The sequence below is a fragment of the Dipodomys merriami genome, unplaced genomic scaffold (genome assembly GCF_024711535.1).
Source record: "Dipodomys merriami isolate MVZ:Mamm:240054 unplaced genomic scaffold, mDipMer1.0.p SCAF_48, whole genome shotgun sequence".
Taxonomy (NCBI): Eukaryota; Metazoa; Chordata; class Mammalia; order Rodentia; family Heteromyidae; genus Dipodomys; species Dipodomys merriami.
Window position 1 is genome coordinate 5081506 of NW_027206046.1, and position 26938 is coordinate 5108443.

At 45.3% G+C, this 26938-nt stretch overlaps 1 protein-coding gene across 3 annotated transcripts in view; it reads right to left on the reverse strand.

The window, feature by feature from the left end:
* Positions 1-26938, reverse strand: part of Tln2 (talin 2) — a 340789-nt gene that overhangs the window by 270987 nt on the left and 42864 nt on the right. For all 3 annotated transcript variants that reach the window (XM_069995254.1, XM_069995253.1, XM_069995252.1), the window contains exon 2: positions 3296-3386. The gene's annotated coding sequence lies outside the window, so the exon portion shown is untranslated. The remainder of the gene's footprint in view (positions 1-3295; positions 3387-26938) is intronic.

Consider the following 26938-nt stretch of genomic DNA (forward strand, 5'->3'; position numbering starts at 1 on the left):
TGAGGGATAGTGCCCAGGCCCAGAGTTCAGGTCCCACGACCGGAAACAAAAAAAAAAAAATTTAAAGATTAGTTATATTCTGAGTTATCATGTTGTAGACATAAATTGTATCATTTTGGGGGGGGGGGTCCGGTCGTGGGGTCTGAACTCTGGGCCTGGCCGCTGTCCCTCAGCTCTTCAGCTCAAGGCTAGCACTCTACCACTTGAGTCACAGCACCACTTCTGGCTTTTTTCTTTTTGCTTATGTGGTGCTGAGGAATCAAACCCAGGGCCTCAGGCATTCAAGGCAAGTGCTCTACCAATGAGCCACCTTCCCAGCCCCTGTATCATCTTTTTAAAGGAGAAAAAAAAATAAAAGGATTTTGTCTTTTGAGTCGCCAGTATTGTCCACTATGGCCTGCAAAACCATCATCACAAAAACGCTCATTCTAAATAATAAAAATAGGGAATGGGCGATGCCTAGGAATGGATCATCACATGCCATTTCATGCAAAAATAATATACCAGCTAAGCACCAATGGCTAATGACTACTCAGGAGGCAGAGACCTGAGGATCAAGGTTTAAAGCCAGCCTAAGCAGGAAAGTCCATGAGCCTCTTATTTTCAATTAACCACCAAAAAGCCAGGAGAGCCATGGCTCAAGTGGTAACACCCTAGCCTTGAGCTAGAAAGCATAGAAACAGGGTTCAGGTCATGTTTAAGCCTGGCACACACCTCACATCATACACATACACACACACACACACACACATACACACACCACACCACACAAACACACACACAATAATATAACAATATAAAGAAATAATGTAGTCTTTAAAAAGGAAACATTTGTATTAGCATGGAATAAATGTCTATGCTGTATTAGGTTTGAAAATATATCACAAGGGTGAAAAATGCAGCAGTGGTACTCACTAGAAACTATGTTAAAATTTAATATACAACTTGTGAATGGGGACAGGAGGGAAAAACTGGGAGAGAACAAGGGAAAGGATGACATTGTCTAAAAAGAGATGTACTTGGCTGGGGACTAGTGGCTAATGCCTGTAATCCTAGCTATTCAGAAGGTTGAGATCTGAGGATCCCAGTTCAAAGCCATGACACAGACAATCTGTGAGACTCTTATCGCCAGTTAACCACCAGAAAACCAGATGTGTTGCTGTGGCTCAAAGTGGTAGAGACCTAGCCTTGAGTAATGTTCTCATTACCTGACCTGTGTAACTATAACCCCTCTGTACATCACCTTTATAATAACAATAGAAAAATAAAATTAGCTGGATGCCAGTGGCTCATGCCTAATCCTAGCTATTCAGGAGGCTGAAATCTGGGGATTGCAATTCAAAGCTAGTTAAGGCAAAAAAGTCCCCAGGAGACTCTCAAAAACCAGAAGTGGCACTGTAGCTCAAGTGATAGAGTGCTAGCCTTGAGCACAAAAAGGCTCAGGGACAGTGCCTAGACCCTGAGTTCAAGCCCCACAACTGACAAATAAATAAAAAATAAAATAATAAAATACATTATATAGAACATTGATTTGCTAAAAAGAAAAAAAATGCAATAGAAATTTTTTGCTTGCCAAGTTCAGAGGCACAGCCCTTTCTCCCTTGGGATGCAGTGGGTCTACCTCTGAGTGGTCTCTTTTGAGTTCCTTGCTTTTTTCCTCTGCCTATAGGCAGGATTCTGGTTTTCTCCCTCATGTGGAGGTCCAACCCCAGAGTCACCCTGCTCACAGGGCATTTGGGATAGAAGACGTGGAAGAATATTGCCCACAGTCTATGGTTAAATACCCACAGGTTCTGTGTGAGCCAGGCTTGTTCAGACAACCTGCACAAACAGAAATACCCTTCCCTATTTTCAGAGATGCTGAAGGCAGACACACTGCACAGAGGCCCCTTGGGATTTCTTGCATGAATCAGAGAAGCCCAGTATTTAAGAGATGATTCAATGGACAAAACCACAATCTACAACAATCGTAATGATGGACACAAGTGGCAGGAATATTACCCATATTAATCATATAGATTAATGGGATTTAGTGGGATATCGCTATACATATACATACATATCATAAGGATCTACATTTTAACCACTCTCAGAGGCTACTTCGAGCACAACAGTCAGGTTTGTACTTGATCACTTTTCTTTTTGGATTGAATGTCATGACAGCAGATGGTCTCTGTCTATCTCAACAGTGGGTGCACAAATACTCAATAAATACTTGTGGAATGGATGGGCTGTCTGAAGAGATCTATGTTGTGGGTGCATAGAAAATTGTGAGGAAGGATGGGGTGGGGTGGGGTGTCTGATCAGGCCTCTTGAAAATAGTGAGATCGGGGCTGGGAAGGTGGCTCAGTGGTAGAGCGCTTGCCTTGCATGCCTGAGGCCCTGGGTTCGATTCCTCAGCACTACATAAGCAAAAAGAAAAAGCTGAAGTGGCGCTGTGGCTCAAGTGGTAGAGCACTAGCCTTGAGCTGAAGAGCTGAGGGACAGCGCTCAGGCTCAGTTTAGGCCCCACGACCGGACCCCCCCCCCAAAAAAAAAAGAAAGAAAAGAAAAGAAAATAGTGAGATGTAACATGATGAATGGGGAGGTATAAATGCATCATGGAAGGGACTGTGGGGGAGAGAATGGTACTTGCAATCTGCCCTTGCCAGGAGTGGTTTATCCCTAAGCCAGTGAAAAAGGCCAATCAGAAACACATACCATGAAAGAGAGAGGGTAGGACCTGGGAGAGTGGCTTAGTGGTAGAGTGTTTGTTAGCATGCATGAAGCCCTGGGTTTGATTCCTCAGTACCACATAAACAGAAAAAGCTGGAGGTGGCACTGTGGCTCAAGTGATAGAGTGCTAGCCTTGAGCACAAAGAGGCTCAGGGACAGTGAGGAAGAAAGGAAGAAAGGAAGGAGGGAGGGAGGGAGGGAGGGAGGGAGGGAGGAAGGAAGGAAGGAAGGAAGGAAGGAAGGAAGGAAGGAAGGAAGGAAGGGAGAGAGAGAGAGAGAGAGAGAGAGTAGCTGAGATCACAAAGACAAAACTTTGGCGGTGAAACAAGGAAAACTCCAAGGAGCAGATGCAGAAGGCCACAGGACCATAGCAACTATTGAAGGAGATAGATAGGCACCATCTCAGCTGCCATCTCCAAGACTCTCAGAATGAGTAACTGTATGAGAGGCTGGCTCTAGGGAGAAGGAGTCCATCAGCCAGACATGTCTGGACTCTATAACCACTAGCTATAACCTCATCAATGCTGAGATTCCATGAGTCAAGAGCTGCTGTATAAAGTAGAACATGGAGATTACTCACTGTTTTCAACAAGATAACCCAGGAACTTGTGGGTAGTTGAGACTTCAGGGGGCGGGAGAGTCCAGTCCAGATGTTACCCTCCAGCAGCACACTGGCAGAAAAAAACATAAATGGCAATGTCAGTTCAGGGCCCCATTTGCAAGTGGGGAGCATCCTTACCCTCTAGATACCCTCAGTGGAGTATAGATCATAAAGAAGGTAGAAAAGGAAAGGCTATGGAGGGTGAAGGCTCTGTGAAGCTACAGAACTGGCCAGATGTCTGCCGTCTGTTGGAGAAGAGACACCATCCACCAGCCAAACCTCCAGCACCTCTAGGCAAGTTCCCCTGTGTAGCCCCAAGATTTATGGCTGCACAGAATGCTTAGAAATCAAGGGCTTGGGCCCTTCTGGTAATAGACAAGCAAAGTCAAGGCTATCAAGCAGACCATGCACCATATTAACAGCATGTACTAGCAAGATCAGGGAGAGACTCACAGAACTAACTTCTAGAAAGCTTCAATTTTTACCTGTAAATTACCTTCCCCATAAAACTCAGTTTCTAAACAAATGTTATTCTTTGTTCTGTCTGGCTTTGAACGGAGGAGGAGACAAAGCAGCCTACAGTTCCAAATCTTAACCGCTCCTCCAGTTCTCCCTCCTCAATCCCAAAAGACATGCACCAGCCAAAATGAAACTTCTGGTTTGCTTCAAAAACAGTGTTCAAGAAGAAAAAGAACTGAACAGTTCGTGTTTGTAGAGAGGAAGAAAGCCTAAAAACTTTAGAGGGAAATCTAAAGACATTAAAAAAAAATCAGCGATTCTCTAGGAAATCAGACTTCTGATTATGATTTGGGTAGGTTTTTTTAAAAAATTAAATCTTCACATAATTATGCATTTTATCTCCTGAATGGTGCCTGGTCCTAATAGATCACAGATCACACTTAAAACAGTGGACTTCCAGTCAGCTTGCCCAATAAGATGAGAAGCGAAGGAGTTTCAACCCTCAGAAGTCCTGCTGCTGCAAATGATCCACAACTGTGTGTGTGCGTATGCACACACACGCATACGCACACACACATGCATGTGCACTAGCAATCAAACTCGCTTAAGGCTAGCACTCTACAACTTGAGCCACAGCACTACTTCTGGCCTTTTGCTGGCTAATTGGAAATAGGAATCTCATGGACGTTTTGGCCTCAGCTGAGATGTTCACATCTCAGCCTTCTGAGTTGCTAAGGTTACAGATATGCACCACTGGCACCCAGCTATTAATTGCTTTGAAGACGAGAACCAGTCCTTATAGGCCTAAATTACTGCATCTCTTTGGCAATTACATCTTAGTGGGTGTAACAGAGTTCTGTTCTGTTTCTAGGGTGTCAGCTTCAGCTGATGTATCTGTCCCCCCCCCCACCTTTCCATCCCTCCACTAAATGGGTATTTGGGCCTGTTTTTCCCAAAAGTCCATTATTTTTTATAAGGCAAAAGTTAAGGTTTCTTTTGCATAAAGAAGAATTTAGACAGTGAGGTCATTTGTTTTGAAACTACAGCAACCATTCTACTTTTTTTCTTCTCTGTTTTTACATTCTAGCTATGCTGGGTCAAGAGAAAAGCAGGAAAATGTAGGTTTCAGAGACAATCTAAAGGGCTGCTGGAACACCCACAGCAGATCTAGGATTCTATGTTCCACTACCCAGGGTAGTTTTTGCTCATTTCTCTTCCAACAGAGGACACTTGAACTCAACAGGCCAACACAGACACCAGCAGACCACATAAATATCACAGAATCTCCCACAGCCCTGAGACCTAGTAAAAAAATTTTAAAAGCCAGGCACCAGTGGCTCATGCCTATAATTCCAGCTACACAGGAGACTGAGATCCCAAGATCATTGTTCAAAGCCAGTCGGAGCAGGAAGTCTATGACACTTTACAATTAACAACCAAAAGCCAGAAATGGGGATGTAGTTCAAATGGTAGATCACTGGCTATGAATGGAAAGAGCCAAGGCAAACTCAAGGCCCTGCATGCAAGTTCTGGTACTGGTAAAAATAAGTATAAATAAATAAATAAAACAAAACCCCTATCATAATGTTCATTATATTCTTTGTTCTTAGTGAGGAAGAAAGGGACCTAGGTAGGAGCAAGGAACATTACAAACGCCTGTGAAAATATAAAGGACGATTTCACCCAAAAGGAGAGAGAACTATGCATTCAAAGTGAAAGGGCTCATGAGTCTTCTGAGATTTCTCTTGCCACTTTAGGCTAATGATCTCTGCTACATTATCATGTTATAATGAGCTTTCCTCCTAAATTCTCTCAACCTGACAACTCCTCTGTGTAGGGACTTAGGAGTGAAACCCCCTTTGCCAAGCGACACAAGGGAACAAGGGCACTGAGGAGAATGGCTTCCTGAAGCAGGTATGATGTTCTCCTACTGGTGACATTGCTCAGGACTGCTGGGTTCTCACTTAACAGCTGCAACAGGGACCTTCCCCTGATACAGCTAGAGTAGGGCTTGGCATTCAATTTTTTTAAACTACAATAATAATAATAATTAGTGGTACAACCAAAGGACGCGTTGCTTGTTTACACAGATAGTGTAAATGTAAAAGAAGCAAAGATTAGCCAGTGGCTACTCAGGAGGCTGAGGTCTGAAGGATCACAGTACAGATCACAGTTCAAAGACAGCCTAGGCAGCAGTCTCCAACACTCCATCTGCAAAACAACCAGCAAAAAGCAGGGCTAGAGACATGGCTCAAGTGGTAGAATGTGATACAAGCAAACAAGACTATAGGGCCCTGATGGTCAAATCCTAGTACCAGGAAGAAAAATAAAAACAATGCAAAGACTAAAACATTAAAATATTTTGTTACCTCTGAGCAAAGGGTAAAGACTTGCAAGGTATTTGTAACCTCATATGGGCTCTGTTTTGTATTCATTATACTCTTATTTGGTGTGGGGGGGGGGAGAAGCATTCTCACCATATTTTTGAGGCTGGCCTCAAAATTGATCGTCTTGTCTTAGACTCCTGACCAGATAGAAAGCTACAGGCACACACCACTATGCTGGCTTTAAACTCTACCTATACATCTGTATGTGTGTATGTGTGTGTGTGTGTGTGTGTGTGTGTGTGTGTGTGTGTGTGTGTGTGTGTGTGTGTGTGTGTGTGTGTGTGTGTGTGTGTGTGTGTGTGTGTCTGTGCCTGTGTCTGTGTCTGTGTATGTGGAATTTGACCTTAAAGCCTCATGTGTTCACTTGGCTTTTTCACTCAAGGCTGGTGTGCTACCACTTGAGTCACACCTCCATTTCTAGCTTCTTGCCAGTTCACTGGAGATAAGAATCTTAAGGAACCTGCGCCTGTGGCTCACACCTGTAATCCTAGCTACTCAGGAAGCTGAGATCTGAGGATCGTAGTTCAAAGCCAGTCCCGGCAGGAATGTGCATGAGACTTTTTATCTCCAATTAACCACCAGAAAACTGAAAGTAGCACTGTGGCTCCAGTGGTAGAGCGCTAGCCTTGAGCTGAAGAGCTGAAGGACAGTGCCCAGGCCCAGAGTTCAAGTCCAATGACTGACAAAAAAAAAAAAAAAAAAGAAAAGAAAAGAATCTTAAGGACTTTTCTCTCTGGGATGGCTTCAAATCTTAGTCTCCTGAGTAGAAAGGACCCTAGGCTTGTTTTGAGACACTAGTGTTATATACCGTTTAAACTTATAACCATAAAGAAAGAAAGATTTGTGTCAGGGATAGGGACTTCCACAATTCTCAGAGTTCTCAGTCCTAGTTTAAAACTCTCCAATAAACCCAAGTGATCCCAGTGCTTGTCAAAGGCCAGGCCTGACAAGAACCAGTCCGAAGTTCTTGGCTCCAGGGACACTTTCTATAAATACAATTTCATTTTTAAAAGTCCACTCCCTGGTACAGTCTTGCACTCTGTGTTCATGCCATGCTGACCTCCAGTACTGCCTGCCAGTCTTAGAAGAGCCAGTGTTGAGTTTCTGTGGACCAAAAGGTCTTTCTTCTGACATGCTCCGCAGACAGACTTCCTTCAGCACATTCTGTTACCAGGTGCGGCCTCCTTATGTCATCCTGACAGCTGAGAAGTGGGTTAAGAGCCAGACACTTCTGAAATCAGGATACTAGGCATCATACCTCAGTGGGTACAGAGGCTGGAGTTTCCTGTTCCTTCCCCTCAAGCATCTCATTATACCTCTAAATACCTGATAAGATTCTGCTCATGCACCAAATTGTTCAGTATACACCATCCAGAAAACAGTTAAAGGATAAAGAGATGTGGCCACTATGTCTCAATTCCTAGCCCTTCCCACTCCTCCCACTACCATCTGACCAATAGAGAGTGAGGAAAAGCATTTTGTCCCCAAAGACTTTTGATATTCTCATTAGTAGAGAAAGCTTCACTTTTATTCCTTCATCACTATCCCTACATCTTCTTGTGTTGCTATGACAGAGAAACTTACAACAGAGATTCATTTCTTATGATTCTGGAGACTGGGAAATCTCACACATTGTCATCCCATGCAGAAGGAAGAAGAGCAACACAAGGCAAGAGAGTAAGGGTTTGAACTCACTCTGACAACAAAACCCACTCTCAAGGTAACTAATCCACTCATGACAATGACATCCACGCATATATGACAGCACAGCCCTCAGGTCCTAATCACCTCTAATTAGGTCCCACCTCCCAACACTATTGCACAGGGATTACATTTCCACACATGAATTGTATGGGAAGACCGTCACAGGTGTTAACAACCAAAAACTGACCCACTAACATCTTAACCCAGTTTTAGATACTCCCAACTCATCCTCAAGCACAATAGCACAATAATGCCTCACCTCTTGCTAAGAGTCTCTTCTACTTCTAAGTCAGCTCTGTAAACAGTGCAAAAGCAGCCAGACATAGTGGCTCATGCCTGTAATCCCTGCTACTTGGCAGATGAAGATTGGGAGGATCATGATGGTCCAAAGCCAGCTTGGGTAAGAAGTTTGCAAGAAGCCATCTCAAACCAACTGGCACATGCTTATCATTACAGCTATGTAGGAAATGTAAATAGAAGGGAGACCCTACTGAAAAACTTAAGCAAAACTGGCTGGGATGGAGGGGGGGCGTGTTTTAAGTGGTAGAACACCTGCCCAGCAAGTGTGAGACCCTGGAGTTCAAATTCCAGCACTGAAAAAAAAACAACAAGAACATACACACACACACACACACACACACACACACACACACACACACACACACACACACACACACACACACACACACACACGATCCTTCGTGATGAACTCAGAACAATAGCTTTATGGGGAAACCATTGCCAAAAGCTCAGGAAAAGAAAGGGCTGCCAACTGCATGGACAAAGAGTTACAACAACTAATGTGGGAACAAAATGATCTCACAGCCTTTCCACTGAGCCTGTGCATATGGGGGTGTCTCTCACATTTGGAGGGTTCCCTCACAGATAGCATCACTATTTCCACCCTCGAGGACCCAGGGGTGAAGGAGGAGGGGGGAGGGGCAACAGCCAAGCCAGGAAACAGACTCCAGAGGTGGCTCTTTGATCTTTAACCCAGACAACCCTGTGACCCCTGCTCTTGTGCCAAAGAGGGGGCTGGTGTTCTCATTGAGGAGCAAGCCCCTGGGCTGTATGCAGGCCTCAGTCACCACATCTGTTGGGAGCCCAGGCCAGGACTGGAAAGGAAAGCGGACTTTCCAAAAGCAAGCCCAGTGTCTGTGATGCTGGACTACGTTAAACCTTAGTTTAGCATAGTGAGCTCATCACAAAGGTCAGAACACAGGTAGAGAAGGCCATGTGCTACAGACTGCATGGTGCGTGTTGACCCTGACAGAGGTCAGGTACAGAGATGGGGGCTAAGAACACAAAGGATGGAAATAGAGGATGTGCATGCATAAGGCCTTGGTAAATAGCCCTACTCCATGTATTTACAACACAACTGGCTTCTACCATGCTAAGGGTTAAAGGAGGTCCTTTTTTTTTTCTTTTCTTTTTTGTAGCACTGATGCTTGAACTCAGGGCCTTGAGCCACCCCCTACCCCCCAACCCTTCAGCTTTAATTATTTTTCAGTGTTTTTTTTTTTAATTGGGACTGACTTGAACTGCAGATCCTTTATTTATGCCTCCTGTAAAGCTAGAATGGCAGACATGTATCACCCTAGCCAGCTTTTTCTATTGAGATAGTCTTAAGAAGCTGGGATTACAGGTTTGAAACACCGTACCTAACTCTAGAAGTCACCATTTAGAGTCTAAAAGTCTGTGTACACATTCCTATACACAATAGTAACTGTCCTGTTCTATTCTTAGAAAGGATCTATCAAGACCAAAAAAAAAAAATGCCTTAATAGTCTGCAGGTGGTGCTGCTCAAGTGGTAGAGTGCTGTTTAGCAATCATGAAATCCTGAGTTCAATTCCCAATAACACACACACACACACACACACACACACACACACACACACACACACACACACTCACACACAAGCTCAATAGCCCTTGATATAATTTTCTTTAGTCCAGGGCATTAATTTACTTTATATAGACAATACTTGACACCTATGGGTGAAAGGTCACTGGAATAACTCCTACAACATAAAAAGCCCCTGTCCTCTGTCCTGCAGCATACTAGTAAAGGCAGCAGACAACAAACCCCCAAATCCTTGCCTACTCTGAGGTCATTCTGCATGAAAGATGCTCCTGGTCCCATGTGAAGGCAGATTTTAAAACAAATGAACAGTCCTATTCTTTGGAATCTCCTCCCTCGATAGGGCAGTCACCCCATGTCCTGCCCCAGAGTAGTTCACCCATAATCCCCTGCACTTCACATGCTGGACCAGGCCCTTTGTTCTTTATCTCTCTCTAGGAGTTCCTTCAAGGAAACCCCACCCTTTCCCTTCCCTTGTACAGGCCAGAACCCTGGATATTGGTAATGGGGAAAGCTGAGGGAATGGAGAAACCTATTCCTTATGTAGGGAATGTGGCAGGTAATGAGCAAAAGCCATTCCAGGTTGGGGAAGAAAATGGAGGTCAGAATGGAGAGTCTTGCTACTTTCCTTCATGGCTTTCCTTTTACTTTCAAATAAACAGCTCTGTTTACCTTTAAAAAAAATGATTTTCACTGAATACATTTCTTGGGGCCAGAGGTGCCCCTCCCTGCCCTGGTACCCTACAGAGCATCCAACATAATCCTCACTAGATGACTAGGTCTCCATTAGCTTATAAGATAGTGCTTAGTGCTTCAAGGATGCTCTCAAAGAACCAGTTCTAGGGCTGGGAAGGTGGCTCAGTGGTAGAGTGCTTGCCTTGCACGCTCGAGGCCCTGGGTTCGATTCCTTAGCACCACATAAGCAAAAAAAGAAAAAAGCCGGAAGTGGTGCTCTGGCTCAAGTGGTAGAGCGCTAGCCTTGAGCTGAAGAGCTGAGGGACAGTGCCCAGGCCCAGAGTTCAGGTCCCACGACCAGACCCAAAAAAAAAAAAAAAAAAAAAAAAAAAAGAACCAGTTCTAGAAGCAAATCAAATGTATGGGCAACCTGAACAAGAGGTGGCCTTCCTTCCATGCCCAACAACACCAGATCTCCTATTGGTCCATCGGTCTAGGCTCCAGTTCCCAAAGACCAAACAACTAACTTCCTCTACCAACTCCAGGCCTCCTCTGGGACCAGTTTCAAAAGTTCAGGACTTCCGAATGCACAGGGCACACTTCCCTTATGAAGAACAGCTGCTGGGTAAGTAGCAAGGTGAAAGGAACTGAATTTATAAAGCCATCTGAAACCAGACCAACTCTTAATTCATTGTGTGCATTATATGTTAGAAACAGTTGTCCCAGGTCACAGATTGCATTTGCTTAAGGATTGGATAAGGACAGCAATATTTCTAAACAAGCCTCTCAGATGCAAAGTCTGCTTCCCAACTCTAAGTAAAATAAGGAAGCAATATTTGACTTCATTCGAGAAGACCCTGGAAAAATTTTCCCCATCACACAAATGTTTCTCATTTGCTCCAAGCTCTGCTTCAATTACATGCCAAGAAAAGACAAAGAAACCACCCCCACCTCCCTCCACTACCACCTACTCCTGCTTTTATGAAAACATTATAAATGCTCTCTTAGGTCATACAGTAAAGTTGCTTCACAAAATGTGATTGTTGACAATCACCGTAGTCCTTTCCTTAGACTACTATGTTCTATAGATGTTCTTTTGCTAGTATGCCAGGCCCTGGGCTCTGTTCTCCTAATAAGACAGCCAGCACTATTCTAACACTGACTGTCACTTTGATTGATACTGGTTTCCTTTCTTTTTTTCTGTTGTGGGGCTTGAATTCCACCTTGACACTGTCCCTCAGCTCTTCAGCTCGAGGTTAGCACTCTACCTACCACGTTAGCCACAGCACAACTTCCAGTTTTCTGGTGGTTTTTTGGAGATAAGCGTCTCACAGACTTTCCTGCCCAAGCTGGCTTTGAACCATGATCATCAGATCTCAGTCTCCTGAGTAGCTAGGATTACAGGTGTGAGCCACCTGTGTACCCAGCTGGTTTCCTTTTTTGTGTGCCGGTACTGGTGCTTGAACTGAGAGCCTTGTACTCTTGCTTAGTTTTTTCACTCATGGCTGGTATCCTACCACACCACCAGTTCTGGCCCTTTACTGGTTAAATGGTGATAAAGCATCTCTCAGATTTGTCTGCCCTAGCTGCTTACAACCTTGATCCTCACATCTCAGCCTCCTGAGTAGCTAGGATTACAAGTATGAGCCACTGGCACTTGGCTTGATGTTGGCTTCTAACATAAACAGCAACATCAAAAGATAGCCCTTTTTCTGTAGCATTAAATAATGTCAGAAACAGATACTGACTAAATGCAGTTTCTCACCACCCTAACTTTGCCCAGCTAAGTAAATATCTTGTGAGGGCAATGTCACTAAATGTAGCGTCCACAATTGTCACCCTCTTGTCACAATGCTAGAGGCATTTCAAAGACATTTAAACCAGCGAGCTAATTTCACAGCACATTTCTTAGGTTAGGTAAACTGAAGTCGCACCACATAACCCTGAGGGTACCACACCAAGATCAGGTTCTAATCTTCTGGTTCTGAGCTCACATCCCAGAATATCAAAGACTAGATTCCTAAGACAAGACAGTATTACGACTTCTCTCCCTTCTTCCTAAGACCTTTGTTGTTGACAGGTGTATGAACTTATTCAAAATTCTACACAAAAAAAGGAAGAAAGAAAGAGAGATAGAGAGGGAGCGAGAGAAGAAGGAAAGAAGGAAGGAAGGAAGGAAGGAAGGAAGGAAGGAAGGAAGGAAGGAAGGAAGGAAGGGAGGGAGGGAGGGAGGGAGGGAGGGAGGGAGAGAGAGAGGCAACGAGAAACAGAGAAACGAAAGAAAGAAAGAAAGAAAGAAAGAAAGAAAGAAAGAAAGAAAGAAAGAAAGAAAGAAAGAAAGAAAGAAAGAACGAGAGAGAGAGGGAGAGAGAAAAAAAGAGGGAGGGAGGCCAAGAGGGAGGAAGGAAGGGAAGGAGGGAAAAAGGAAGGAGAGAGAGAGAAAGAGGGAGGGAATGGAAAAAAAGAGAAAAAGAGAGAGAGAGAGAAAGAGAGAGAGAGAAAGGAAGGAAGGAAGGAAAGAAGGAAGGAAGGAAGGAAGGAAGGAAGGAAGGAAGGAAGGAAGGAAGGAAGGAAGGAAGGAAGGAAGGAAGGGTTTTGTTCCAACCAGAAATTTTAGATACAGAAGGACTTTGGGTGTCCCACACTCCAAGGATTCTTACAAAGACTCCCCCGCCCCCGCCCCCCATTAGAATTTCTAGGAAGGACAAAGCAACAGGCATCTGGCACTGGAAAACCATTCATAGCAAGCATGAGCCTCTTTCATTTCATTCATAGAATTCTGTGTTCTAAATTAAGTTCATAACATGCCAATTTTGAACTTGTTCAGTATTTGCGTGCTTATGGACATACTAAAATGGGCTGTCTTCCATATTCCATGTAAAATTAAGGTAGGCTTTTTCTGGTTTCATAAAGCCAGGCTTACCACTCAGTTCTTCACCTCTGTCCATATATTAGCAATTCAGGCTCAGTTATACTTTGTAGGGAGAAGACTCATACTGTCCAAATGTATTTGGTGACTTACCCAAGAAGGTAGGTGCAGGTACAGGAGGAAAAATAAATCCAGGACTTTTAGCCTCAGAGTCACTCCTTAATTCATAAGGTCATGGTCAACCTTAAAATCTGCCCACATATCCTCTCTCCATTGAGGAAGGTTTAAGTTGATAAGCATCCTCTTCCAAGCTTGATTCAGAGTGCCAGAAACATCTTAGCCTTTGGAGCATTTTGATTTCTCCCCTACCCACCCTATACAACCCCAACTCACACTCATTTGCTTAAATTAAAAGTACAAGTGGAGATATATCGATGGAGCCAGCTTGGAAGTCAGCCTTCCATTGTTGTGACAAAATGCCTAAGATAAATGTGTTACAAGGAAGAAAGGTTTATCTTGGCTCATGGTTTCAGGGGAGTCAGTCCATAGTCACTTGGTCCTATTGCTTTGCAGTACCTCATGGTGGGGAGAACATGTTAGAGCAAATTTGTCTACTCCTTGGTGGCCAGGAATCAAAGAGAAAGAGAAGGACCAGCCACGTGCTGGTGACTTGGCCTGTAATACTAGCCACTCAAGAGATGAGAACTGAGGAGGATTGAAGTCCAAAGCCAGCCTGGGCAGACTCTTAACTCTCAATTAACCAGCAGAAAGAAATTGAGCTGTGGCACAAGTAGAGAGTCTCTAGCAAAAAAGCCAAAGGTAAGTGACATGCCCTTAATGCAAGCCCCAATACCAGCCTAGAGAGACAGACAGAAACAGAGAGAGTGAGAGAGCGCACAAGCAAGAGACACCAAGGTTCTAATATCTACTTTGAAGACACACATATAATGACATCACTTCCTTCTAGTAGGCCTTTACAACTTAGAGCTTGTTGAACAAGTCTTTACATTTTGGGGGATGACCCAGATTTAAACTCTAAACAATCTGTATGACCACCATCCAAAGATCTGAAAAGAAGGACTAAAAGCAAAACCAAGACGAAATCTACTCAAGGGAAAACAACACACAGTTTAGCTGAGAACTATGTTGACTAAATTTCCTATAAATAGCCTCTGAGCCAGTATGAGCACCTGTAAGAGCTACTGTTATTACTAAATATTTTAGCTGTGTATTTTACATTCCAATGCAAAAGGGGGAAGGGACCATGCTACTATTAAAGCTGTGTTTAGGAATTCCAAGGAATGTCATCTACATCTAATACTATGGTTCTCAATGAGGAGCAATTTTCCCCCTCTGGGGACAACTGACAATTGTGGACATTTTTGGCTATTACTAAAAGGGTCAGATGTGTCAATGGCAACCAATGGGTAGATGTTTAGCAGCATCACACAATGCACAGGATGGCCTACATAGCCAAGAATGATCTGAGTAAAATTTTCAATCAAGCCAGAGGTAAGAAACCCCAATCTAAAACAAAAGTGGCAAGAAGAAGACTAGGCCAAAGTTGTAAGTTCTAATTCTTCCTTCAAGTGGCCTATATGGTCTGAACATACCATCTGGCTTTTCCTACCAGCCGGACAGAGAGGTTAGCCTGTTTTGGTGGTTTTGCAACTACCAGATTCCACCACTAACTCTGGAGTCTTCCAGTAATAGCAAAGGTCTAGAGCTATTGTCTCATAAGGGGGCACTTTCCCCTATTATATTTGGGGGGGGGGGTTGTTTGTTTGTTTGTTTTTGATTGGTCATGGGACTTAAACTCTGGGCCTGGGCGCTGTCCCTCAGCTCTTCAGCTCAAGGCTAGCGCTCTACCACTTGAGCCACAGCGCCACTTCCGGCTTTTTCTGCTTATGTGGTGCTGAGGAATAGAACCCAGGACCTCACTACTGAGCCACCTTCCCAGCCCCTCCCCTATTACATTTGTACTGGACAGAGGGCCAACAATCAGAATAGCTTGTTTCTTCTGCATCATCACCCACCAAAACAGTCCTGGGTGACTCCACAGGCCATAGAAATGAAACACAAACTGCTGACTCCCTCCACATACAACTCCATAGTCTCCATAGCCACAGAATATAACAGATGTTTCACTAGTCAGATTCTCAGAAAAAGGAGTGCAACATGCCAGACTTAGTCGGGGAGACTAACTTTTTAAATCACCTTGAAGATTTATCATTATACCTTGAGCCAGCCATGCTACCCAGGAGCTCTGCCATCTATTGTGCCTTTCTCAAGATGTCCAGTTGCAACAGCAGCTAGGCTAAAGTGAAGAGACTCCCAACAGAGAGGAATCAGAGGAACTTGCAAAGGCTAAACAAAAACAGTATACTTGCCTAATGCTAAGTAATGAGCCTAAAGGTCTTAACACATTTCATTTATTTTAAATTACTGAGTATATTCCTCATCCTCAAGGCAAACGAAAGAACCCAAAGGTCATTGGGGTGGGTGGGTGGGGGGAGTTTGCAGGGAACTAGTGGAAAAACTCTCACAAGTACCCACATGCTGGCAGCTGGCCAGAGAGTTCATATCCCTGAGGATAAGGCTGCCTCTCAGTAAGTTCAAACCCCAAATCATAATAAAAACCCTGAGAGATTTAGTCATGAGTTCCCCCCCACCCACCCACCCCCCCCCCCCCCCCGCCACACACACACCCATCAGAAGGAATGGCAAAAATGCAAAGTGAGTGCAAGAAGCCAGAACCATTGCATTTTCCTCCTAACCATGCAAAGAATTTGCATTCAAAATGAGCATCCCATCAGATTTTCCAAGGATGTTCAGGGCTGGTGGCTAATATTAACAAGGATAAATGTAGCCAGGCACTTGGTGGCTCATGCCTGTAATCCTAATGACCCAGAGGAGGCTAAGATTTGAGGATCAGGGTTCAGCCCAGTCAGGAAAAGTCCGTAGGATTCTCACTTCCAATAACCCACCAAAAGCCAGAAGTGGCATTGTGGCTCAAGAGGTTAAAGCACCAGCCTTGAGCAAAAAAAAAAAGGGGGGGAGGGGAAGGTGGCTCAGTGGTAGAGTGCTTGCCTTGCATGCATTAGGCCCTGGGTTCTATTCCTCAGCACCACATAAGCAGAAAAAGCCGGAAGTGGTACTGTGGCTCAAGTGGTAGAGCGCTATCCTTGAACTGAAGAGCTGAGGGATAGCATCCAGGCCCAGAGTTCAGGCCCCACAACTAACAAAAGTAAAAAAACAACAACAACAAAAATAGCTCAAGGACAGAACTTAGGCCTGGAAAACACATAAATAGGCAGATGGATAGATAGCTAGACAGACAGACAGACAGACAGACATACAGACAGACAGACAGATGTATTGATGTGATCCTCCATCACACCAAACTTCTACTCATTGCCTGGGTAGCCTAGCTAGCAGCCTGTGAAACTCTTCTGGCTAATTGCAGCTTACAAAGCAAGGGCCAGGATCAACTCTTTGATCAACTTTTCATGTAGATCCAACTCACAGTAGAAACCAGTAACAAGAACCAAAGGAGCCTTCCTGGTGACAAACTGTCCTGGAATTTGGCTTTATTTTGCTACCAGTTCACACCTACATGTTAAGTGGTGTTAGGAAACCAAGCTCTGTGTGAGAAAATCCGGAACTATCAAGAAAGAAAACTTGGAAGGCTTTCTTACATTCAACAGCTAGGAGTGGCCACAGTGCCAAATTGGTGAGAAGCAAGCCTTACCTACACTGCAACTAGTAGGACACTAGAATGAGGCTGCCATCCTGCTCAGAAGACACCTAAGTTAACAGCATCCATACCCAAGAAGTAGAACTTGACTTTTGCAGAAGACAGAGGAAGGGAAGAGGCAGCAGGGATAACCAACTCCTCAGCTCCCACCCACCCCAGGGAAGGTGGGGTCAGGGAGAGGGGAAGACAGTGGGTGGCTGGCCTTGATCCATAGTAGGGGTAGTTTTAAGGTTATTGAATACAGAAGAGCCTTTTATCTTCCGAACTCACTAATAAAAACTGGAGGGTCGAAAGAAACACTAGGAAGCCATCAATAGAGGTTCAGAGAAGGGATGCCAGAGCCAGAAGGCTGGGGAGATGCAAGAGGCACCCCCTACCCAGAATGGGCATAAATACTCCAACTGGCCATGAGGCTCTTGTACTGCAGCCTCCTGCTGACCTGTGCAACAAAGGGGAAGGTTTTGGGAGTGTGTAGTTGTTGGAGTGTCTCCTTCCACATCCTTCTATGGGGGTAGGGGGAGGGGAGCTGCTGCTCTGTGGTCAGGAAGAGATTTTCACCAGAGCTAGAAAATCTCCCAAGGAGAGCATTTTAATTACAAATGAGACACAGACCAGGCAAGAGGAAAAGAGGAATCTCCAGAGGATGCTGTCCAGCCTCCTGTCTCCATGTGGTTCCCATTTCCCACCAGATCCTAACACCAGGCTGGCTTTCAACTTGATCTTCTGGAAGCCAGGCCAGAACCAGCTGGCAAAAGCCCCACCCACAGCTCAGGGCCATTTCCTCTCAAGATTCAGCTTACAGCACGCCCCTTATCCCCCCCCCCCCCACCACCACACACACACACACCCTTCTGAAAACAGGGTGTCCCCTCTGGCTAAGCCTTCCTGGGACATGACACTGCTTTGACATCCAGGACTGGCAAACTTTTAAGCCTGAGAATGTGGACCCTTATGGCCTAAGGGAGATGAGTCACTGGCTATAAACCAGGAACCCAAACGGCAGTTCTGTTTTCTAAAATCTACTCCCTAACAGCATATCCAGCTAGCTTCTGTAAACGCACAGCCCATGGACCATTGGGCAGGCCCAATGAGGGCCAGCTGTGGACAGTACCTTCCCATCATGCTTTCTGGTCATCTCCTGGAGGCTATTGGAAATTGGGGTTGATGCGGGAGCTCTTTTTCCTGCCCTCAGAAACAGCTACAGCTACAAAGAAAAGTCCTCCACTGCAACAAAGAAAAGTTCAATGTCCCGAGCCATTACTTCAGTTAGCCTGGACTTCTCTGTGCTGACCAGGCCACTCTCAGCTCTGACAGAACTCTGTACATGTTCTTCATCCTGCATGGTGTCCTCCATAGGCCTCTTACCTGGCTGCATGCTCTCAGCCTGTAGGTTTTTGTTTAAATGCCAGTCTTTATTTAGAGATAGATCCATCCTGAACAACTGTCTTCACTCCTCTCCGCCCCCTCCCTACACCCCCATCCCAGAATCTGTATGTCTTGTTCCTGAGGTTACTCCAATGCCTTGGGCAGAGCTTGGCCCACAGTGGAATCTTAGTAACGATTTACTCAGTAAATGAATGCCCTAAGGAAAGCAAAGCCAATATCTTTGAAATGCCTCCTCGTGTATCAAGACGAATCTGTAAGATAATTTATATCAGCTATGCATTAGAGCCAAAAGTCTGTGCAAGCTACCTAGATATACCCAAGTTCAGAGAAATAATAGGAATAGAATTTATGTAGGCCACATGACAGTGACAGACCTATAGCTTGCATAGCAACGTGGACAGATCGTGCAACAACATGGTAAACCCTGCAACCAGAAGCCAGAAGACAGGCGGCAAATCACATAGAATCCAAAAGCAGGCAAAGCAACATGAGGATGGTGACTTGGGAGTATTTTTACAGAGAATCCCTGCCTCTGTACACACACACAGTCATGTGGTCAGTCATCCAGGTAAGCTCCAAACACATTCCACACTTCTGGAAGATGAAACCCAACTGGGACACATGGCTCTCAGGGGCGTTCACTTTCCTCATCACAGTCCCTAAGAGACAATGCTGGGTCCTAACCAATATTGATGTCCTTCAATGGATACAGGGGACAGGAACATTACTGCTGAGAAATATGTGATGAAAATGATCTCTTAAGCGGAGGTAGGAAACATCACGCCTGAAAAACCACGTGGTCTAGCCAAGGCAATAGCAGCAGGATTCAAAATTCAACAAATCTAAGAGATTTTTCTTCATAGCAACATAAACATCACTAGCAGCTAATATCACATACCAAATGGTCTCTGCAGAAGAAAAAAAAGCTCCCCATCCCTGAAAACAAAAACTCCTCTCAGTCTGACAGAAAGTAAAAGACAAATTGAGTAAAAGCAATGGCCTTTCAGGTCTGTCTAGATTTTAGGACTTGAGAGAGGTGAATGATCCTAGTCAGTTATGATCTGAAGGATGCACCCTAGAACAGAACTATGGGGAGCATGAAAAACACAATCAACCAAACAGAAGCTCCTAAGCATGCCCTGGGTCACCTACTAAGATTCAGCTCAGCCAACCACTTATACTGTCAGGCCCAGAAGACAAGTATAGGCTGGACCACTATTGTACTGTTAAACTAAAAAGCCCCAGACTCAGCCTTAACTAGACTAGCATACCTGTGCTCTGTCATATTCTATTCTCACATACACACATGTGCACACATTCCTATCCCAAGCTCTAGCAAATTTTTCTCTACTGAAAATAAATTTCATAGGATAGTCAGGATTTTGAAAAATAGTGTATAAGTATACACTGCACCATTTAATTTTATTTTTGTGCCAGTGCCAGGAACGGAACTCAGGGCCTTACATTCTTGCTTGTTTTGTTTTTTTTTCACTCAAAGTTTGAGCTGTACCACTTGAGCCACACTTCCACATTTGGCATTTTGCTAGTTGTTTGGAGAAAAGAGTGTTTTATTTTATTTTTAATTATTTATTTTAGGGAGGTCGTAGGGTGTGAACTCTGGGTCTGGATGCTGTAACTCAGCTCCTCAGCTCAAGGTGAACACTCTACCATTTGTGCCACAGTATTGAAGATAAGAGTCTTGTGGACTTTCCTGCCCAGCTAGCTTTGAACCACAACCCTCAGATCTCAGCCTCCTGAGGAGCTAGGATTATAGGCATGATCCACCAGAACCTAGCAAGAGTCTTTTAAATATGTCTGTCCACAATCCTCAGACTTCAGCTTCCTGAGTAACTAAGATTACAGACAGGAGCCATCAGTGTCCAACTACTTCATCATTTTAAATAAGGCCACTTTATATTTCACTATCCTATTAATTTCATCCCTATGAGGAAGGAAAGGCAGATTGCTTTGCTCTCTATTTCACTTTATTAAAAAACAAAACAAACCACTGAAAGCTGGCACCAGTGGCTCACACCTATAATCCTAGCTACTCAGGAGGCTGAGCTTGGAGGATTGCAGTTCAAAGCTAGCCCAAGCAGGAAAGTCCATGAGATTCTTATCTCCAATAAACTACTCACAAAAAGCTGGAAGCAGAGCTGTGGCTCGAGTGGTAGAGTGCTAGCCTTGAGCACAGAGAAACTCAGGAACAGTGCCCAGGCCCTTAAGTCAAGTCCCAGGACCCACACAAAACCAAAACCAAAACCAAACCACCAACAACTGGAGTCTCACTTTCCAATTATAGCCTGCTCCAGGAGTATCAGCAGAATGCTTACCCCCACCCCTGTGTCTAGTAGTTACCAGAGAGAATGACAGAAGTGGGAAGGGGACAGAAAGGAAGAACTGCTGCTGGGTTTATACATCAGGGCACCTAAAGATGGTCCAATCCCATTCAAGGCATGCACTAGCTTGACTTTCTTCATCAAGTCTCTGAGGCAGAAGATGCTCACTCCCAAAGGCACTGAAAACCCATGACAACCAGACCATCATCTTCTTTGGACAATCAATGTGTGACGTCAACAGCTCAGAAATAATGTAAGAAGCTGAGCCCCCAACGTACAAGAGCTTCCCATTTCTAATTCTCAAGTAATCTGGGGAGAGGTTACAGAATGACCCTGCCTGACCCACAGCATCCAAGAGAAAGTGGAAAAAGATGCAAGCACAACAGCAAGCTTTGTCCCCACCCAGTGTCGCTATGTGAAATCAAACTGAGATGCCAGTGTAGCTGCAAAGAGGCTGCCAAGCTTTATTAAAAGGCACCATTGTTGACTCATAAATATTTCCAAACTCCAAGACAGGGAAGCCAGGAACAACAACTGTTGGTGAGGGACAGTCGGTCGGTAAGACGTGATGGCCATGTCATCATCGTTTGGGGCAAACATTTTCTTTTGGTTGTTCTTGTTGTTGTTTTCCAAGCCATCCCAAACTTGTAAAAACATGACTAATGAACCAAGGTAATTTCTGTCATGACATGCCACACAAAAGACAAATGTCATTCAGGTATTCAAAGCAGGTGGCTGAGAGAGAGAGAGGGAGTGAAGGAGAGAGAGAGAAAGAGAGAGAGAGAGAGAGAGAGAGAGAGAGAGAGAGAGAGAGAGAGAGAGAGAGAGAGAGAGAGAGAGAGAGAGAGGCTGCCTCAGGCCAAGCAGTGACATGGGCAAAATGTGACTTGGCAACAATCCCTTCTCTTTCACCTGCCAAAGAACTCTCAGGGAGGTACGGGCAGGTGTTTACCTACACACACACAAATACACACTCCCACATGCCTTCCCTTTAGGGAGCCCTTCAACTTGTCATGGCTTTATGTTATACAGATGATGGAGAAACTCCATTAGTCAGCTCACCCCACCCCAGAGGGTTCAGCAGAAATCCCTGATAACCTGAAAAGCCTTCTCTGCCAGTAGAGGCCTGACATCCAACCACCCCCAACCATCACCACAACCACCAAGTTACCTCCTGCTTTGAAGTATCTGTAGCTCTGGATTCCCGCCCCCAAGAAATCCTGCTGTAGCTGACTGAACTATGTACCTTCTCCCTCCTCCAATTCCACTCACAGTCCTGGTCTCCAGGGTAAGGCACTTTGAAGGGGTAATTAGGCTCACATGACGTCATGAGGGTGGAACCCCCTGATGGAATTTGTGCCCTTATATGAAAGGACTCAACAGTTGATTTTCTTGCTCACATGCTTTCTCTGTCATTTGCTGGGTCTTGCCACATCAAGAAGAGAGTATTCTTCAAGCTGGGTATTGGGTCCTGACCAGAACTAAGCATACTAGCAGAGTGATCTCAGACTGAACCATGTGAAAAAGTCATTTCTTCCCTTTCTGTTTTTGGTACATCCACCAGACCTGACTAATACAAACTGCCCTTGACTGAAGGTGCCATGGACAAACTAAACAGGGAGCCACATCTATATGTTGTTAAATCAGTTCTCAGCTCTGTTTCCATGGGCCAGTTTGGAGAACAAATGCCAGAGTTCCAAGAAGCCCTGTATTTCCCCTTTCCTGCCAAAGGACAACAGGAGGGCAGAGCTAGGAACAGTCTAGGCAGTATGACACTTGATGGTTCTACAAAGCCCCTGGAACTAGAAATGGCTCCAAACCCTCTGTTCTTAACTTCTCCTGGGGAGATCAGAGCCCTCAGAGGGCATACTGTCTATGTATGTGAAAGTCTTCGCTCTCATCCCCAGCACTGGTAAGCTAAAATTAGTTGGAGAAAATGCCTGCTCAGCTCTGGGTCTCCTATGGGGCCCTGCTAAGTGTCACTACCTCCTTTGGCAAGAACTTGTCTAGAGAGTGCTATAAATACCACCTGAGTGAATTATGAATACCACGAATGGTTTCTGGGTTTCCAGGCACTGGCTATGTGACAGGGGTATCAAATTCAGAGAACACATAAACTCCTCAGAACCAACCCTGCCTTTTGCACTGAGGGGAGGACCAACTACAGAGTATATCTACCTCCCATGCTGATGGCACGGCTACTGGTGCCATGGTCACAGCTCTACAGGCCCAGTCACACACATTGTATCTTTGATCACAAAGGAAGTAGGAGTCTGGGGGACATAAGAAGTTTAAGATGAAATGATAGGAAAGGACAAAGAGGTTTCCATCCCCTCCTCCCCCACTCCACCCCCCCAGGACTGGGACTTGAACTCAGGGCCTGGGTGCTATCCGTCCTTTGTTTTTTACTCAAGGCTAGCACTTGAGCCACAGCTCCATTTTTGGCTTTATGCTTGGTTAATTGAAGATAAGAGTCTCACAGACTTTCCTGCCTGAGCTAGATTCAAACTGTAGTCTTCAGATCTCTGCCTCCTGACTAGCTAGAGTGCCAGGTCTGAGCCCTGGGCACCAGGCTCATTGCAGCCTTCTGAGATGCTGATGTCTGAGAGCTGTCAAGAATGAGCCTAAGGAAATGGAAGAAAGAAAGGAAACAGTAGTCTGGGATGGCCCAGAGCTGTCCTGTCTCCCCAGAGACTTGTGCCCAGGAGGTTCAGAATAGAAGTTTATTAACTAAACTTCAATTGTATGGGCATCTGGGATTAGAATCCCCGAATCCTAACTCCCTAGGAACTGGGCTGGTGATACTACTGGTCTGGAAAAGTAGGTTGGCTGGATCCCTGTACCTAAGTGAGAGGTAGCTAAGTGAAGCAGGTTCTGTAACCATGTCCTGGGGAACACAGATGTATAGAAGGACACAGGATGGATGACTGGGGAGGAAAGCCACCAGGGCATATAGTATTTGGGGGAAGAAGGGCGTCAAAGGACTCTAACCAGTGAACCTCAGGCAGCCTAGGTAAAGGTCTTTCTGGGAATGGCTGGGAGGTTTGGTCATGGAAGGATTGCTGGAGGCCCTCTTCCTAAATACTATCACCATGATGACTGCAAGGGTTGGAGAGTAGAGACAAGAGAATTAGTTACTCTCTATATTTGACAATGGACGCTTCATAACTGTCACTAGGCCAGAGGTAAAATTTAAGACTCAGCCATCTTCCATTCACAGCCTCAGCCACAAAGCTCCACGTGTTTTGATTTTTCTCCTTGCTACGCCTTCCTACCTTCATAGTCTCTTCCACCTCCAACCAGCTTTCTGACATCTGGGGGTCCCTGCTGATTACACGGAATCTCCACCTCCACAATCCCCAACCTGAGGTCTCTGTTTTGTGTCCTCTCCCTGTTGGGGAACAACTGTCCTGATCTGCAAATGGCAGCCGCCCCACCATGCTCCCTGCTTCCATTTCCTGACATAGTCCTGTGCTCATGATAGTCCCTCAAGCCATAGCAAGGAACTGAGTAAGTCGGCCTCCACTGGAAAGTCCTTTATCCCCTTCCTTCGCTCAAATTCCTGGTGCTCATAACTCTATTCACATACAACTTCTACATCAGGGATCTCTTCCCTCCCCAGCTCCCCACCCTAGGATATTTAATTCTGTGAGTCCTTTCATGGAAGGGGAAGGAAGGTGTGAAATCTGTGCAGGGGAATCTGAGGATTAGAGAAAGAACATTACCCCCACCCCCACCCCCCAGCTCTCGGCCCCTCCTCCTCACGGACAGAGGGAGGCAGGGCTTGGGGAAGAATGTTTTGGAAGCCATTTTCTCAGGCCTTGATTCCAAGGAATTCAGAGTTTCCTGGGCTAGTATAGGATATTCCTCTGACTGAGGGAAGCCAGCTTCTAGGAGTCTGAGTCAGACTTTCAGGATTAAATCAGGAGAAGGGCTGCAGAGAGTAGCAAGGAGGTTTGGTCACGGAAGGGCTGCTAGAAGCCTTCCAGAACACTGCTGTAGCACAGTGATAAACTGTAAGGGATGGTGAGTGGGGACCAGAGGTACTCTTTAGTCCCACAGTGACAAGGCCAAAGGAAACTGGGAGAGTAGAGACCTGTGGAGCGTGTGTCACCTGGAGTATTTGCACAGAAACTTTGCTTGAATGGCCACATCTGGTCTCACGCACCATCGAAGTGACCTCATCTGGCATCCTGCAGCTCCCCCAAAGGCTGCTGGTCCCCTGGTTCTGTTCTTCCAAACCCCACCAGCCAGGCCCCTCAGGGAGTCTAGGAAACAGGAAGCACCAGGCAGAGACCACCAGGGCTTCTTCTCCCACGCGCGTGTGTGTGTGCGTGTGTGTGTGTGTGTGTGTGTGCGCGCGCGCGCGTGCAGCAGTTGAAGCCCACCCTCTGGGATCCCCAAGGCCCCTTCTTCCTTCCCTTTCTGCACAAACATGTGCTCCAGGACTGCTCTATAAACTGACATCAGGGAAAAGGGAACATCCGGAGTATAATCAGAGTTGAGTCATTAAAAATTCCACAGTCCCTTAGGGTGAGAAAAAGGCCCAAATGAGCCACACACCGCCACAGCTTCAAAACCCCAACATAAAGTGCTCCAAAGTGAGTAGTGGAGTGTGTCTGTCTCCTCTGACCCAAGCAGACCCTTTGGGGAGCCAGCCTACTCACCCCTCAGTCTCATGAGCTGCCAGGGGTGGGTAATTGGCAGCTGTGGATGGGCCTGGCACTCAATATTGGTAGTTTGGGACCTGGCACCCGCTATTGGTAGTTGTTTTCTACCCCCAGCAGCTTTGTAAACCCTAAAGGTATCATTTTTCTGTCCTCCAAAACACTGAAGAGAAAGCAAATCAGCCGCAGTCCCCACAACCCAAGGGGAGCTGGTGAGTGGAGCTTGGCCATGGGGAAAGCACCGGAAAGAGGTGAGTCAGTCTGTCCCTCCTCACTGGGGACAGTCAGTCAGCAGTGCTGTATTTTTGTTGAATTCTCACAAAGGGAGGCTGACTCAAGGCACCACCAAAGAGAAAATTCCAGGCCAGTTGTTGGTTAAACAAGAAGAGGACACAAGGGAAACTTGGAATCAAGTTTTTCGATTATTCATACTACATAAAACCAGCCTCTCAGCAGCTGGCTTAGTCAGTTAGCAAGTTAGACCATGGCCAAGAGCACATTCACAGCTGGCTTTGGGAACCTCCTCAAAACTCCCCTCCCTAGGTACCTACAGAAGACAGGTATCCGAGCACCTGCACAGGAATAAAGGATCTTACCTTAGCCCGTGTTTTTGGCATATGCCATGTACAGATTATATGCTGGTCATCTGGTGCTAGAGCCCGAATATCCAAGCATAGAAGAAGCAAAAGTCTGTGCAGAAACTTCCCAGCCCTACATCCAACTTGATATTGTACACAAAACAAGTTTGACAAGGCCAAATCACCTTGCTCTGTTATCATCAAATCTACCTGCTTAGCACCATCAAATCAACCTGTCTTTTGAGACCCTTCTAGTTAGGGGCCTTTTACTGACAAGCTAGTTTGTGTTCACCCATCGAATTGCAGAGATTCAGCAAGATAACTAGTTACATTTGAACATTTGAACTTCAGGTAAACCACAAATAATTCAGGATGAATATATCCCCTGTAATATTTGGCACATACTATCTTTCATAAAATATTCAGTACTGATTGGAGAGTTTATGTCAGCCAGGCATCTTGTATCTTGGAAATCTTAGGCTACCATCATACCAGAGAAAGCATGAAGCCTGGGAGCAGCTGGAGGCAAACTTCAAGGAGATTCCTGTTGGTCAGCTCATTCTACACAGAGGATTAACTCTGGCAGAACGCTGGCCCAGCCACTCTGGATAATACAAAGGACAGGAAGAAGGAGCAAAAGAATTGTCTCCATGGGAGCGAAGTCAGATCTACTCTTGTCTACTTCATGTGTTGACTTTCACACACCCTGTTTCTGGATCTGCCTACTTGCTCAGCTTCAATGGTCCCCATCTCTTGGCCCTTCCTGGGCTCTAGGGTAGGAACCACTGGTTGGTAAGAGAAAAACATGGCAAGCAAGGGGGCTCTTTGAGCAAAAGACAAAAGGTGAGATGGACTCCAAAAACATATTGAAAGGTTAGCCTTGGAGGCAGATATTCTACAGGAGACAGAAGTAGGATGGTTAAGATGTGAACCAGGTAT